The sequence below is a fragment of the Solanum pennellii genome, chromosome 8, assembly GCF_001406875.1.
Source record: "Solanum pennellii chromosome 8, SPENNV200".
Taxonomy (NCBI): Eukaryota; Viridiplantae; Streptophyta; class Magnoliopsida; order Solanales; family Solanaceae; genus Solanum; species Solanum pennellii.
Window position 1 is genome coordinate 6215078 of NC_028644.1, and position 18588 is coordinate 6233665.

Here is an 18588-nt window from a genome sequence, read left to right on the forward strand (position 1 = left end):
TTTGATCATAGATGTTCTTGTGGTGATGACTTCCAGATTTTGGGGAATAATAGATGTTGAATTTTAGAAGTTATTGAATTGGTTTTTATTAATGAGTTTAAGTCTTCCGCATTACTTTCTGTTGATATTATAATTGAAATGTTAAGGTTTAGATTGGTTGGTTCGCTCACATAGGAGGGTAAGTGTGGGTGCCAGTCGCGGCTCGATTTTGGGTCGTGACATATATGTGGTATACAACAATATAAGAATACAAAAGTGAGATGAAACAAAGTTATAAATACAAAATGATATTGAAAATAAAGTTGTGAATACAAAAATGCTTTCAAATATAAAGTGACTTTGCAAGGGAAAATCCAAATTAATCGATTATGAACTATATGTTGAATACAACAATATATGAATACAAAAGTGAGTGAAAATACAAAGTGAGATTGAATGTAAAGTTGTGAATACAAAAGAAAATACTCTCTTCATTTGAAATACAAGGTGACTTTGAAAAATAAAATAGACACATAAAGTATAAAACTTGTTGATATAATTAAATTCAAAATAAAAAACAAAAGCGAAATACAAGTTTGTTCACATATAAGTGAGATTGAAATACATAATGAATACCCAATAAAATACAAAATTGTTAGCATGTGGTTAGGATGAATGCAAATTAAGAAGGAAATACTAACATGTTGTATACTAATTGAGGTTGAAATACAATGTTAAAAAAATGTAAAACTTTTTGATATATAGATAAAATAAAATACACAAATAAATTGTTGATTCAAACATTGTAGATAGACAAATACTTTTCCCGAATCTAGAACCCTAAAAGAAAATAGACATGTATTAAAAATCAAACATAATAAACATATGAATGAATTTGTAGATTCTAATAATTTCGAAATATTAACATGAAATCAGAAAAAAAATCAAAAAAATTATTTAATTGACTAAAAATGTGAAATACATAAATATTAGATGAATATTTAAACAAACCTGCATAAAAATTAAAAAAACGATGAAAAATCTGTAATATGGTGAAATATAAATCATAAACAGTGCTACTGAACTCCGTAATGTATAGAATTCAGAATATATATCATAATCGGTGATTTTAAATAGCAAGTCAAAATAGATCTAAATAAATAATAAAAATTACCTTGCCAACTAAGAAATCTGCTTGAATTAATAAAAAGATTTTGTTTAACAATAGAGAAACTTTCTTGAATGAAAACATATATTTTGATGAACAATTTGTGAGCACCTTGAAGAAAGAGAATCTGGAAACGTGAAAAAAGGGTAGAAACGTGAAAGGTGAAGAAGAAAAGTTAATGGATATTGATAACTGATTAGTTTAGAATTTGGTCCAATATAAGATTGTTTTCATAAATAAAATTATTTTTAAATACTAAAATCTGAATACACATTATTTTCTAAAATATTGTCATTCTGACATTTTAAATAAATATTTTAAAGTGTTGTTATTTTGACTAAATATGTTTGATACTATGTTTTAATTGCCAATTTTTCCAAAACGGAAGTCACAATAAAAGGTTAGTCAATACATCAAAACAAATAAAGGAAGGAGAAATAAAATCAACTTGGGCTTTGGGCCCAAATTCAAATTTCTGGACCCTTGGCCCACATGTCCTAAGCTAACAAAAGAGCTGCAAATGGATGGGCTTGCTGATGGATTTCAACCCATTTTTGCCCCTGAAAATACTATTGTATACAATAGATGTATACTGCTCATCTTGGACTTTTCGAGATTATTTTGTCTTTAACCTGTATTTCAGTATTTGACCTGTATATCTGTGTTTTGAGTTGTATTTCCGCATTTTTCTCTGTAAAATTGTATACAACAAGTGTATATCTGTGTATACCAGGTTTTTTTTGTATATCGTTTGTACACTGATGTATACAATTATTTTCTTTCTGCTTTCAAGACTTGTATTTCATCTCATCATTCACCACACATCAACTTTCAATTGGTCTTGTTGACTCGAAAAGGAAGAATGTCGGGTTTTGACTCAACCCAAAATGCAAGGGCGAAAGGAGGAGTCCAAGTGAACTTGAGCATATTTCACATGCATAAGGACATTTCCAACCCTACATTCTGTTTTACTCTCCAAATATAGAGTTATCTATTTTTTCAGACAACTAACTCTAACCCAATTCTCTATTTTACTCTCTAAAAAAGAATTTTTTTCTCTCTCCTCAATATTATATTATTATTTCTATTTCATTCTTATTTTCTTATTTCATGATATAAATTATTTATTTCGTTTTCCCAATAATTACTTTATATAATTCTCATGTGATACAAAAATATATTTTTTCAATTTTTTATTTTAATTATTATATTTTATTCAAAAATTTTAAATACCATAAATTGCACGAGAATATTATATAATATATAAATTAATGAATAAATTCAAATAAAATTGAAATACGATTACATAAACATTACATAATCACTCAAAATTTGAAATTATTACGTTGCTCCCATAAATGCTCTATTAATGCATTACGGAGTTCAAAATAATCATTTTTGTCCTTAATTTTATTATGTCTAGATAAAAATTGTTCAAATAGGAGATTTTCATCTAACACCATTTTTGTCGGGAGCCTATATGACATCTTTAAATGGTGCATTAAGATCACGTTCATCCTCAATTATCACGTTGTGTAGTATAATATATGTAGTCATTATATCATGTAGCACTTTCTTTCTCCGAAAATGTGAGGACTTGCAATAGTTGCAAAACTTCGAATTCTCGTTCAACATCTTTTTGACATGATTCTTGTTTTATCGCAAATTAATAATTATGTTATTATTGTATTTTATGTTATATTTAAATTATTATGTTATGTATTGTATTGTTATCATGTATTTAAATTAAAATTTTCATATATCATTTTAATTTTGTGTATTCTTTATAATGAAAATTAGTAATAAAATAAAATTTTATTATTGATGAAAATTATAAAAAAATATATTAATTTGACATTAAAGTAGTATATATATATATTAAATAATATATTTTAAAAATATATTCTTACATTTAAAATGACTTATGAATATTAATATTTAATTAATGAAACTATATGTAAAATAATATGTTAATTGAAAAGTAGTGAAAATAATAATAAAATGGAAAAGGCTCAAAAATACCCCTAAACTATTCGAAATAGCTCGTATATACCCTTAAACTTTATTTCTGCTCAAAATTACCCTTCCCGTCATACTATTGGGTCAAAAGTTCCTTTCTTATTAACGGAAGTTGTTAAATGCCATGTGAATGCCATATGGATGCTACATTGCATGCCAATAGGATTTTATTGCCACGTAGACTAAATAAAAAGGATAAAAAATACCTTTAAATTCTCTAAAATAGCTCATATTTACCCTTAAACTATATTTCAGCTCAAAACTACCCTTCCCGTCAAACTATTTGGTCAAAAATACCCTTCTTATTAACAGAAGATGCTAAATTCCATGTGGATGTCACTTTACATAACAATAAGGTTTCACTGCCACATAGACTATATCCCTAAATCCTAATTACTCCCCCCCCCCCCCCNTCATTATTTCTGGAAACGCTATATTCACCCGTTCTCCCTCATTTTCCGGCTAGGGTTTCGTACTTTTCTTCGTGGCTGGGCTTCAAAGTGGATATTAATGCTAATAAGTTAGTAAATATTTTTCTTATTTTATAATGTTTATAATTTCAAAGCATAATAGTTAGGATTTCACAACTTTCCCCTATCAACTAAGGATTCGTAGCTTTCTTTGGGGCTGAGTTTCAAAGTGGATATTCATACTTGTAGGTTAGTAAATATTTTTTCTTATTTTATTATGTTTACGATTTCTAAATATGATAGCTAGAATTTCACAACTTTCAAGTCATTTCGCGGCCAAGGTTTCTTAACTTTCTTCAGAGCTAAGTTTCAAAGTTGATTTTGGTGGTTGGAAATACAATAAAATAAGAAAAAAGTTTTACTAACCTACAACCAAGAATATCCACTTTGAAACCCAGCGACGAAGAAAACTGTGAAACCCTAATCGCGAAATGAGGAAGAAGGGGTGAAATCATTTCTGAAAAATAATGAAATGAGGGGAACATGAGTAATAAGATTTAGGAATTTAGTCAATGTGGCAGTAGAACCCTATTGGCGTGCAATATGACATCCATGTGGCAGTTAACAAGTTCCGCTAATAAGAAGGTCACTTTTGACCCAATAGTTTGACGGGAAGGGTAGTTTTGAGCCGAAATATAGTTTAAGCGTATATATGAGCCATCTCGGATAGTTTAAGGGTACTTTTGACCCTTTTTCTTTTAGTATATGTGACAGTGGAAGTCTATTGGCATGCCATGTGGCATTCATGTGTCATCCATATGACATTTAATAATTTTCGTTAATTAGAAGGGCACTTTTGACCCAATAGTTTGACGGGAAGGGTAGTTTTAAGCCAAAAATATGATTTAAGGGTATATACAAGCTATTTCAGATAGTTTAAGGGTATATTTGACCCTTTTCCGACAATAAAATATTGAAAAAGTAAAATAGAGAGTGTGAATAGTAGTTCTCCAAATTTGGAGAATTACTATTCAACTCTCTAAATTTGAAGAATAGGGAGTGATTTAGAGGTGGATTAGAGTGCCATTCTCTATTTTACTCTCCATTCTCTATCTGGAGAGTAAAATAGAGGTGAGTTGGAAATGGTCTAAGTAGCAAGGTTATAAAGATTAGAGGGAAGAAAAACAAGTAATTAGTTTATCAAATAAAGAAACAAAAATGCTTCTATGAATCTGAAATTTCAAAAAAAAAAAAAAACAATGAGAAACTAAACACAATTAACTTCAACAATGAAACACACAATAGCCAGAAATAAAGTAGTGGCAGAAAGAACACAACAAACTTCACAATAACTAAGTTAAGGTCTGCCCTATTTTCGAGAAGAGAACACCACATATTCATTTGATGGTTAATAAAGCTGTATATCACTTGGTGATAACCCATGAGGAATTTTACATATTTTCTGTAATGGTGTGGGATGAAGGATCTAACTGTTTGACGTACATATGTGTAAGAGACTGATAAGATTAATGTGCAAGCTAAATATAGGTGAATATCTTCATATTATATCTTAGACATAGGTTCGCACTTTTTAATTAAATAATTGAAAAATCTTTTACTTAGTCTTCATCTAAACGAAAAAAAACACAAAAGAAATAGCAAACTAACGAAATATAAAATGTCATTATGAGTGTAGCTATAAAACGTGCTTCTTAGTAACGAATTCTAAAACGTTATTGACAGTCACTTTTTGTTGTCTGTTAGCTATCACTTTTAAGCCATTTTATCATTAAATATCTAAAACATTATTATGAACCACATTTATACTATTTTCATAAAATTTCAGAAAAATATACTATTTCAGCAAATCAATTTTAATAATGACTTATTTTTGATAAAAAATTCAAAAACACTAGGCATTGTACACTTCTTATTTAGGACATTTTTCTTCTGTTTTTAAATTTTTCACTCTCTTCTAATTCTAACAAGAGTTCTGTGCACACAAATCGAGAAAATATAAACCACCATTACCAAAATTGCAATTGAAGATTTTCTATACTCCATGGGAAGGCAAAAGAAAATCATGGCATCGGCCGGAGGAGGAGACCGGTTGACTGATCTGCCGGAGGAGATCCTACTCCACATCCTCTCTATGTTGCCAAAAAGTAAACAAGTTGTTCGAACCAACGTATTATCATCCCAATGGCGATTTCTTTATCAATCCGTTCCCGTATCACTCTATTTCGACTCAAAAGATTATTTTAAACCTTACAAAAAAATATATTCTCGCTTTTGCAGCCTCTGTTAATAGAGAGCTTCATTATTGGAGGTCTTGCCAGAAAATCAAATCATTTAGGGTTTTTCCTTATCGTTACTGGAACTTTGTTGCTCATGATGTGATTTTTGGGTGCACTTTGCTCTTAATATTGGTAAGGTTGAAGAGTTTACGTTGAAATTTTATTATTTTAATTCTCTAGAAATTGCGTATAAGTTTCCTGAATTCGCGTATACGAATACAGTTTTGAGGAATTTGGTGTTAGGATTTTGTCAGTTGAGACCTTCTGGTAATGTGAAGTGGAGTAATTTGGTTTCTCTTTCCATTGGGGATCCGGGTATCACAGAGGTTGAAATGGAGAAAGTATTATCAGGTTGTCCTAATTTGGAGTGCTTGGAATTAGATAAACTTGTTGGTATTCATCGTCTGGATATCACCTTTGTGAAGCTGAGAAAATTGATTGTAACGATATATGAAATAGAATATGGTGTTGATGGTGAGGACCATAGCCTCGAAATTCATGCCCCACATATTCGACATTTAGAACTTCGAGGATTGTGTTGGGATGATATGCAGTTTCAGCTGAGAAATGTGGCTTCACTTGTCACTGCAATCCTTTCTTTGAAATTTCATTTCGTCGACCTTGAAGAGAATTTGGAGATGCAGTGTAGATATTTGCAGGAACTTCTTCACCACGTTGCCAAGGTCAAGAACTTGAATTGGGTCCCTGGTGCATCGAGGTTTGTTTATACTTCGCTATTAAATTCATCAGCTTAGTAACATTAACAATATCACTACTTACGATAATATTATACTCTCACCGTTTAAAAAAGGATGACCTAGTTTGACTTGGAATGGAGTTTAAGAAAAGAAAGAACTTTTTAATCATGTGGTTCTAAATTAAAGTTATGTTAAATGTACCAAAATATCCTTTAATTTTGTGATCTTAAACATGTCACGTGAAAAATTAAAGTTAAAGTGTTGCCAAAAAAGGAAAGGAGTCATTCTCTTTTTAAAAAACTAAAAGGAAATAAGATCATTCTTTTTGAAACGGAGGGAGTAACTATGTTTGTAAGTATTGAAGAATAATATTCTCATGGCCAATTTTGTTTGACAGTGGTGGTATTGAACAAAAAAATGACTCTGTTTATATAGGATAGATAACATTTTAAATTTTGATCGGTTAATCATGAAGACATGTGAATGGGTGTGGGTTGAGCACTGTGTCGTTCAATTCCCAACAGAGAAAAACATTAAGGGGTCGTTTGGGAGAGTGTATAAGAATAATGCAAAATAGGATGCATTAGTAATGCTTGCATTGATAGTGCTTGCATTATTAATACTTGCATTAGTTATGAAACATTATTTCTTATACATTGTTTGGTTTGATGTATTAGAAATAACAAATCTTGCATAATTTCTATTTGAAAATATATATTTACAAAAACACCCTCCACACTTTATTTATTTGTACACTTTTTTGCAAGTTGCAACAAAGTCATTTGCTAAAACATCATTAACTCCTCTTCTTCTTCTTCTTCTTTTTTTTTTTCAAAAATAATATTAAATAGTTGTGCTATTTGAGTCAAAATATTTTGTGAAAAGTTGGAAAATAATTTTTTTAATCAAATTTATCGCCACAATAGTAATTTTTCTTATTAAATTATGTTAAAATTAGATTATTATTTTTTACAAAAAATATATTTAAGAAGTCATAAAGTCTATTAAAACACCAACAAATTAATAGACATAGAAAAATAAATGAAAATAAAAACACATGACAACAAAGAAAATTAAAAGAAAAGAATATGTTAGGAAATGTTTCAAAAGGGCTTTGAGGGTAGTTTTGTAATTATTTAATCTAATGCAAGTTTTAAATACAATACATTGGATAATATTTTTTTTAAAAAAATTTGTTTAAAAAAATACTCACCACAAATATGGTGGAAAGGATATAAAAAAAGTTTTTAAGGCCAATTGTGTCTTTTATAATGTTAATGCATGCGTTAGAATCCATTGCATTACTAATGCATAGAAATAGATGATATTACTAATACATTCTTTAATATACAATAGAGTGTATTACTAATGCAAGCATTAGTGATGCGCATAGGTTAGAAAAGTGTACCAAACAAGGTACTACTAATACATCAAGCTAATGCATGCATTATTTTCTCTAATACACTCTACCAAACGACCCCTAAGTGATTCTTCCCCTCTATTCTAGTGTTGGTTGACAAAAAGCTGGTAGGAAGTGGCAAATGGCAAGTATCCTTTGGAACACACAAACTGGCCCGAACACCAATTTTATCAAACAAAGTCACACAAATGTGTCTTTCGAAACATTAACATACTTAGTGTAATCCCACTACTTTTGGTCTAGGGAGGGGGTGTGGCGTACGCAAACCTACCCCTACCTTTGTGGGTTTTCTCCTAGTGTTTAAAGATCAATCTTTCCAAGACAATTCTGAATACTTTGATGTGGCTTGTGCCTTGTGGCAAAACAGTCCTATAGTTGAAGTTGTTTTTTCTAATTATTAAACAATTTTCATGTCGTTTAGTAAGTATGTTGCATTTCCTAGTTTTTGACGTATTTGCTTTATCTATTTGTTTCATAAGTGCCTGTCCATACTGGAGTTTAAAGGGTGGCCTGTTCCACCATCAAGCTGGAAATTCTTAAAACTTAATGCTGCCTTAGAACCGTACGAGCATCCTGGAGTTTGCAGCTTTATATCGAGTTCATCAGGTCTTGAGACATTGGTCATTGACTGGTGCCGTCCTAAACCAAGAGTAAGTTTCTTTTAGACCTTTATTTTTGTTACTTGATGTAATTAATATATAGAACTATTGGTGAAAGATGATATATTTTTAGCGCTTCAGGAAAAAAAATCATTATACTTCCATAGACAATGATAAAAGGTTACAAAGAGGGGATTTGACAGCTTATCCTCTTTCAAAAAGGGGATTTGGCTAAATGTATCACCTATTTAATTCATCTGCAACCAGCTTCTTTGCTTTCTACTTAGATGAGAAGAACTGGTTAATATATCGGATTTTTTTCTGCAGAAACTGCTGTCGATGTACTCAAATGAGGATGAACGACGGAAGAGATTTGAAACAAATAGTTTTAACTGTTCATTGCCACATCTAAAGTTCTTCAAGTTCATTAACTTTCATGGAAAACCAAGTGAAAAAAAGTTTGTCCATCCATTGATCAAATGCTTGTGCAAGAATGCGACAGCACTGAAGAAGTCTGTCATTGCTTGCAACTTCAGAAGGAGAGATGTGTTTTGGAATTTTGTCGTCAGGAGGTCTGCAAGCTTCAGTTATCTTTCCCTGTTGATAATCTTACGCCGTTCTCTTTTGTTGTGATCGCGACGTACATAACAACCTTTAACTTTTGGTTTGAAACTGGTTTAGACGAGGTTTGGATTCTAGTTATCAGTATTCAATACAAAATAGTTGATTGTAGATTTTTCATGTCTAAGCACAATGTGTTTTTTTATTTGATAATCATGTAAGAAAGCTTGATCTAAGGTTGAATGTCATTTTGCAGAAATTGTATTTCTTTCAACATGTGTTATTTATTTTAGGAAATTTGAGGACCTGCCACTTGAAGAAAATCATGCATTGGCTAACTGTTGATTACTATATAGTTTTAGGCAAAAATTACCATCAATTTGTGATACTTATATGAGATGGTTTACTTGAAAAAGTGTGCATATGTCTACATGTCTTCATCAGATGTTCCTTCAACGGATCATTCTTTCTTTTATTTCAGCTTGCAAATGTGCAATGTTCCATATTATTCAGAGCAAAGACATTGGTTCTTGGGAACCCTTTGATCCTGGGGATTGAAAGCTCCGGAACAAGCATCATCAGGTATTGCCTTTTTGGATCTGTCTGACTTATTTATTGCATGTCACCTGTTTGTTCTTCATTAACTATTTTATAGCTGAAGTCAAAGCTTCTCTAAGAAATTTTATATCCACAAACATTTGGAAATGCCTGTTGCATGTCCGTGTTGATGCTTTTCTGCCCGATAGGTCCACTTAATAGCTCCACAACAGACCTTAGCATGGCCTGTTTGATGCTTAATGTTTTTTCATGTGTAAGAGAAAATTCCATAGATGGATGTTCATTCCTTATCACACAATGCAAAAGAAGATGATTATATATTGCTCTCTGACTCCTCACACAAAGAAGATCATTTGTTTGTCGGAGTCTTGTTCATTTGTTTAAGTGAATATAAACTGCTTCCATAGACACGTTTGTTTGCATCATATTGAATCTGGCTTTTCTTTTGACTATTTCAAATTTGAACTTTGATGTGATGTTTCTCTGTTGAATGAACTTGTCAACTATTATTTCGTTATTTTCTTCCAGTCGAACATTATTGTTGAGAAGAACTAATACTCGGACCAAAAAGTAAAATTTGTTATCCAGTGTGCAACACGAGCCGGATGTCTTCCTAACTGAACCTTCTTAAGTCCACTTTCTGTTGTTAAAGGGGATAAGTGAAGTATAGTTTACTCGTGTCTACGTGACAGACTAATTTCATTTCATGACAAGTAGCAGCTAATTACAGTAAATGCCAATGGAATGAATGAAGGATGCTAGTGAATGGAGATGTTTGAAGATGTTGGCGTTGTAGTATTTTGTATGGCCCTGAAAAAATGGCTAGACATCACTGTTTCCCATGTTTTAATCGCGATGATTTTTTCAAGGAGTAGATCATTCGTGTACCACTGGGTTCAGCGATTTCAATCCAGTGTAGACGGAATCAGTCACTAGCAAAACCAAACATATTATTGTCGCTATGTAGTTTAGACATGTTGATATTTGTATATATAGCAAAGAGAAAGAAAAAAGGAGCATCGATATCATTGTTGATCATTGAAAATAATTGTTTGTCCTTATACTAGGGAAAATGCACAAGTACCCCCAACCTATGTCCGAAATTTTTGAGACATACTTATTCTATTTTTTCGCTTAATTCTTCAGATAAAACTTGAATGGAACCGAACTAAATTGTTCAACTCAATTATACTTTGAGACAACATGCATTCATGACCAACAAAATTTAAGTGTTTAATATAGTGTACAACCATCTATAATAAACTGAAGAGTTTGTATTATTATGTATATGAATTGAATGAGTAGTCTAATTGAACATACGATTTTTTCACAAAGCTTGGCAAAAGTATACTTCAATTTTTTTAATCAATGGCCACCCAAATACATAAGGGTGTTAAAACATAAAAGGAGTTATCTCGAATTTTTAAAAAGACATTGTAACTTTATTGATGTTTTATTACCTCACAAATGTATTGAATATCTTTGTAAAATGACTAGTTTGAGCTAGTTTCTCACCTGGTAAGACACACCTGAGCATTACTTGGTATTGGGTATCTTTCTTTTCTTTTATTTTCTTTTCATTTCTCAATTTTTCATGTCTATTTGATTTCTTGGTCAAGTGATATATATTGAATATCTTTGTAGAATGACCAGTTTGAGCCAGTTTCTCACCTGGTAAGACACACGTGAGCATTACTTGGTAGAGTATCTTTCTTTTCTTTTATTTTCTTTCCATTTATCAGTTTTTCATGTCTATTCGATTTCTTGGTCAAGTGATAGTGGAGTGGAGATCATCTGCTTCTTTTTTGGGCGATTCTTGGTCATCATTCTTGGAAATTTGTTGAGTAAACAAGGAATTGAAGGTTAACAAGTCAAACTTTTCTTATAGTTTTTGAAAAAGATAATATTTTCTAGAAGAAGTTAAATCTTATCACAACAATATCTTTACTTCTCAAAACTAAATGAAATAAAGAAGAAATTAAACCTTAACCAATTTTAAATTAAGTTTTTCGACTGAAAAATTAAAAGCGAATAGTTTTTGGGAAGATGATAAATTCATAAGAGAGTGTGTGTGTATGTGTTTCAATGGCTCTTTTTGAGGTTGTTTTGGGGGAAGATAATGAATTTGAATAAAGTAATTAATTAGAATTAAGGACACATTACTTATATACACAAGTTTAATTTTTTTTTCTCTATTTTTCTCTATCTTTTTAAAATATTAATTAAATCTCTTCTTTCTCTTAATTTTAAAAACTACCGGATATATAAAAGTCACCAACAAACCCACATTCATCCCTCCCTTTTCTTTCCTATTTTCTCCCCCTAAATTCACTTCAAATTCTTAGCCCTTACAAAATCTATATTTAAATTTGATTTTCAATAAGTTTAAACTAACAAATCATAAAAAAAAGTTAAAAATATTTTCAAAAAATTTAAATTAACCAAACATAAAAAAAAATAAAAGTATTTTACGAAAAATATTTTTCATAATACCATATATAAACCTCGTTCCTTTTTCATATTTTGTCCATACTAATAACCAGTGGCGGAGCCAAATGTAGTGAAGGGGTGTCGACCGACACTCCTTCGTCGGAAAAGTACGTTGTGTAGCTAGAATAAAAATATTTTTTATGTATATCTATATTACATACTGACACTCCTTGGCTTCTACACGATTTTATTTCTTTATATTTTGACACCACTTAAACCAAATTCTAGCTCCGCCACTGCTAATCACATCCAATAATAGTAAAAGTTGAACTAAAAGAAGTGTATTTCCTCTATAAAATCCTATACAGCTAAATGGATTTGTTGAAAACACTTCCTTAGTTAACTTTAGGCTGATTTTTTATTGGTTGCATATTATTTGGTGATAATTAATACTTCCTCTGTTTAAAAAAGGGATAATGCACAAGTACCCCCTCAACCTATGCTCGAAATTTCAGAGACACACTTATACTATACTAAGGTCTTATTACCCCCCTAAACTTATTTTATTAATAATTTTTTACCCCTTTTCGGCGTACGTGGCACTATCTTGTGGGCCCAATGATATACCATGGTTTCACGGTATAATTAATACTTTTTCCTTAAGTTTAGTGTGTCCGAAAGCCTTTTTGTGCTAATTTTGATATAAGTTTCTCTTTGTTTTGCAGGAAATCTGTCCAAAGCTGAATGCGGAGATTTTGAGCGAAAAAATGCAGAAGAGACCACCTACGGAGCTTATGACGGTCCGTCGTGCCTGTGACGGTCCGTAGGTGGCAGCGTAGTGCAGCTGCTGAAGGAAGATGGGGAAGTCTGACCAAGTGTGGGATTACGAAGCTTGTGACGGTCCGTCATGGCCATGACGGTCCGTCCTGCAGGTTCGTCGTGAAGATCAGAGAAGTGATCCCAGTACCCAGATTCCAAGAGTTAAAGTCTTTTGAAACAAGACCCTCGACGGACCGTTGTGCCTATGACGGTCCGTCACACTTGCCGTTGAGGGGAATGAAGAGAGCAGCAGAAGAAATTGCACCAAGTATGGGACGACGGAGTCCACGACGGTCCGTTATGACCACGACGGTCCGTCGCGTGGTCCGTCGACCCAGCCGCGTTTTGGCAGATTTCCAGCAATTAGAATTCTTGTTTAATTAGGTTTTTGTTTTTTTATAAATAGTTCGAAAAACCTCGTTTTTGAGGTTAGACACCTGATAGTTAGACTCTTAGATTGTTAAAACTCCGTATTGGTAAACATTGTATTGGGAGATTCTTGATAATCATTAGACTTTTCGTGAGATTATTGATTACTTTGAGGATTCTTGCAAGTGATTTTTGGTGATTAATCAAGCAAACTTTTGGACTTTATTCTTTCTCATTGAAGTAAGTACATGAATTCTTATTTAATATATTTGAATATTGTGTTTATGGCTATGAGTAACTAAACTCCATAACTAGGGTTGTGGGAACCATAGGCTAATAATGAGATAAACCCTAACTAAAATAACAATTCTAGAATAGTGTCTTGCATGTATTAATAATTCTTTCGCTTAGAAGTCTTTTTAACGGATGGCCAACGTTAGAACTCGCCTTAATGCTACTTGCCGGACCAAGGAGGTAGATAATAGGAAAAGAATTATTAACATAGATTTAGTGTATACTATCTAATAGGCTAGTATTGATTGGTACGAGGTAATAACTTAGTCAAATATCGAATACGATGCTTAATATGAGGTAAAGATAAGGGTTAGGATAGCAACACACGTAGCCGGACCAAGGTGCGGAGTGAGATTTTCTAGATGCCGGACCAAGGATTTAGAAATACATAACTTATCACTTTGCATGCAAGATACTAGGAAAGAATTGTTATAGTTAGAATTATCAAGTTATGAACCTGTGGGGAACACGTAAACCCTAGTTACTTTGATTAATTGATTAAACTCCAACATTCAAAGCTGTTAAGTGTCTCTTTCAATTTCGTTAGTTATTTTCACTCATTTAGAAATAGAAACCCCCCTTTTATTGTTTTTACTTTCCAAGGAAGTCATTGACCAAACAATAGTAATAACAAGTTGAAGTTAAGTCTAGACTATTTTCCTCGTGGGAACGATCCCAACCTCACTAGTTGGGTTATTTACTTGACACGACCGCTTTACTTCTTATTTGAGAAGTAAGTTTGAGCGTATCAAATTTTGGCGCCGCTGCCGGGGAATATAGCTTTTAGATTAACTTGAACTTATTACTATAGTTTAGTTGATATTTTCTTGATTTTACTTTGTTTTATTGTTTTTGATTTCTTTGCAGAACTATCCTCCTTGTATGCCAAATACACGGAGAGGAAGAGAACCCTTGTTTCCCTACGATCACGAATTAGAGCGTACACTACGCAACATGAATCGAAACTTGGGAATCAATGATGATGATCCAAACCAGAACATCCCAGCTCCGGTTGATGTTCATGGTCAGTTGTTACCCGATGCTCCGGGTGAACACCAACAGAGGGGACAAAATCCCGTTCCACGGCCCCAAGCATACTACAGAGGCTATGATAACATAGCAGACTCGGATGGGCCACTTGTCTTGCCTCCTCTACCCACAGGCCACACCTTTGTGGTAACTAGTAGCCTGATGCAAATGCTCACTGCCAGAGGTTTGTTTTCAGGGCTACCTTCTGAGGATCCACATGCCCATATAGCTAAGGTAAGGGCAGTGTGTAAAAGTTGTGTAGGGAGGCCTGATTTGGATCTAGATGTAATAGGGCTCAGAGTGTTTCCTCTCTCACTGACGGGAGAGGCTGCTATGTGGTTCACTGAGCTCCCATACAACTCAATCTTCACTTGGAACCAACTAAGGGATGTCTTCTTAGCACGCTACTATCCGGTCTCCAAGAAACTAAACCACAAAGACAGAGTGAATAACTTTGTGGCACTACCAGGAGAGTCAGTTAGTAGTTCTTGGGATAGATTCACCTCATTCTTGAGAAGTGTTCCAAATCACCGTATAGATGATGAGTCACTGAAGGAATACTTCTATCGGGGACAGGATGATAACAATAAAGCGGTGTTGGACACTATAGCAGGTGGATCTTATGGGGAGTGTCCTTATGCTGAGATCGCTGAAAAATTAGAGAAAATCTCCCGGAATAACAAAGTTTGGAGTACTAGGAAGTCTGATACAGGGAGAAACACCTTCGCAGTGCAGTCCACTCACAACCCAGCCACAGATGAGATTCGTGAAGAAATGGCTCAAATGAGAACTGAGCTTGGGTTGGTCCTAAAACATGTCACTGGGGGTGCAGAAAAGATTAATGCAGTCAGTTACTTGTCGAAACCACCGCCACAAAACGATGAGTGTTATTATGAGGAGGATTCTTATGCAGTAAATGAACAGATGGGGGGTTTCCGACCAAGCGCCCAAGGCTCAAATCAGGATAATTGGCGCCAAGGTCAAGGGAACCAAGGTCGGAATTATGGTAACTACAATCGTGAGGGTCATTATGTCCGAGATGGAAGCTACAACCGCGACAACAACTTTAACAGGGGTAACTATGCTAATAGAAACGACAGGAATGGGCCCTATGTCCCTCCTCAAAATCGTGAAGTTACTCCTAGGGATGGTGGAGATAGTATGGCGCGAGTTGAGGATATGTTGCACAAAATGATGAGGAGGTTCGATGCTAGTGATGAGCACATTAAAGAGTTAAGGGGTGATTTAGCTAGTATTGGGCAAAAAGTTGATACACATGCAATTTCGATTAAACAGATCGAATTGCAAGTGGCCCAATTATCTGCGACAGTGAACACACGGCAACCGGGCACTCTTCCTAGCAACACTGTCCAAAATCCAAAGAATGATGCGCACTGTATGGCAATTACTACTCGGGGTGGTAGGCAAACCATTGACCCACCTATGCCATCTGCTGAGAAAAATGTGAGAAAGGATAATGATAAGGTGGTAAAGGGTAGTGGTGAAGTAGAGGAAAGTAATGGAGAAGATGCAGAAGTACCCATCAATGTAATTCCCATGCCTAGGCCACCACCACCCTTCCCTCAGAGATTAGTGAAAAAGACCGAGGATGGTAAATACCGGCGTTTCATAACAATGTTGAAGCAGCTTTCTATCAATGTCCCTTTGGTAGAAGCTCTAGAACAAATGCCCGGTTATGCCAAATTTATGAAAGATCTGGTCACCAAGAAAAGATCGGTCACTTTCGAGGATGATGATAGACTGCAGCATTGTAGTGCTATTGCTACAAGATCCCTCGTACAAAAGAAAGAAGATCCTGGTGCGTTCACTATTCCTTGTACAGTTGGGTCATTACATTTTGCGAAAGCATTATGTGATCTGGGGGCAAGCATAAATCTCATGCCCCTCTCAATTTACAAGAAGTTGGGTTTGGGGGATCCAAAACCCACTGCGATGCGGCTACTGATGGCTGATCGGACAGTGAAACGGCCTATAGGGATACTCCATGATGTGCTAGTAAAAGTGGAGTCATTCATCTTTCCGGCTGATTTTGTTATTCGATTGCGAGGTCGATTTTGAAGTGCCTATTATTCTTGGGAGGACATTTCTTGCTACAGGTAGAGCATTAGTTGATATGGAGAAGGGACAGATGACATTTCGGTTGAATAATGAAGAAGCGACCTTCAACATTTGTAGGACCATGAGGCAGTGGTGAGCTCCAATTGGTATCTGCCATATCCCACAAAGAAAAGATGAAGAAGGAGACTGAACAGAAAAATGCAAAACAAGAGTTTATGGTTGGGAATTTGGTGCTTGTAGACAGTTCTGAGTCGCCTTGTCTTCCGGGAAAGCTCAAGTCCAAAAGGACTGGCCCTTACTTGATTACCCAAGTATTCCCTCATGGAGCAGTTGAGTTAAAAGCCAAGGAGGGAGTGTGGTTTAAGGTGAATAGAGATTGAATAAAACTCTATTTTGGGCATAAAGCATCGGGGAATAAAGTAATAGAGGCAAACCATCTTGATGAAGGCTGAGTAATCAAGTGTCCCCAGTCGTGCCGCGACATGAAATCAGGCGCTTGTTGGGAGGCAACCCAATACTTGTCGTTTTTTTAGTAAGGATAGCATTTTTCTACTAAGGCACATCACCAGGAAATTCTGCAGAAAAAAAATTACTTTGCAGCAGTCACTGACGGACACATCGACGGACCGTTGTTCCTGTGACGGACCGTCGTATGCATCCGTCGTACCAGGTACGTTTTTCTGCTATTTTGAAATTAGGGCACACACGACGGAACCAACGACGGGTCATCACAACTGCGACGGACTGTCGTCGGGGAACCGCCGCGTGATTAATGAATTATACCCGACCCGGCTGGACCCTTTTTCAAAATCTGACCGTTTCAACTTCCCCATTCCCTCCCACCGATCATTGCCCTCTCACAATTCTCCAAAGCCCTAAAGTGTTATCTACTAGTGGAAACTGCTGCTGTGAGTGTCTACCTTGCCACCGAGTACTTTTGCATCTGTTTTTCTCCATTTCTACGGTATGTGTCTCTAATTTATACTCATTTATCTTGCATTTTTGTTACTAGTTAGTATTAAGCTTAGTTCCTCATAGTATTTTGTTTACTTTATACGATTCTGCCTGACCTAGGTTACAAATGTTCGAAATTACCATGTTTACCACCCTAGACATAGGTGCTTTTGCATTGTTAGTTTCCTAGGTAGTTGGGTTAGACACATGTAGGTCCAAAACACTACAAGGTTGATGTGGGTTCATCGGGGTTGCTTAGGGTACCTTTAGTTCTGTCACTGTCAGTCAGAACGAGACCCCCATGACGGACCATCGTAGCCACGACGGACCGTCGTAGGGTCCGTTGCACAAGCCCTAGCACCCCTGTCCTACCGGACACATGTGACGGATCGTCGTCCTCGCGACGGTCCATCCTGCACAACCGTCATGCTAGAAGAGACCCTGTTTCTAAGGGTCTCTCATTTTTTCCCAAGTGTTCCCCAACGGACACTTGTGACGGATCATTGTGCCCACGATGGTCCGTCCTACATGACCGTCATAACGGTCAGAGACCCCTCTCCTAACGGTCTCCATTTTTTTTCCCAAGTGTCCTACGACGGACATCTACAACGGACCGTCGTAACTGTGACGGTCCGTCCTGCACACACCGTCATGCTAGTCAGAGACTCTCCTTCAGGGTTCTCTATTTATACAGAGTCCAAGTACAACACGACGGACCTCACGATGGTCCGTCATAGTCACGACGAGCCGTCACCAGGCCCGTCGTGTGTCACTGTTTCTACAGCAATTACGTATTATTTTCACTGTTTTATTTCTCATGGGTTCGCTTGTCTTGTTTGCCACTACTCGTACTAATAGTGATCCTTTGCAGGTACTATCTACTATGGCACCCAAGCAAGACCGAA

The 18588-nt window shown here is 34.9% G+C and overlaps 1 pseudogene; it reads left to right on the forward strand.

Moving 5' to 3' along the window:
• The first annotated feature begins 5532 nt into the window (after nucleotides 1-5532).
• Nucleotides 5533-10821, forward strand: LOC107027383 (annotated as a pseudogene).
• The last annotated feature ends 7767 nt before the right edge of the window (nucleotides 10822-18588 follow it).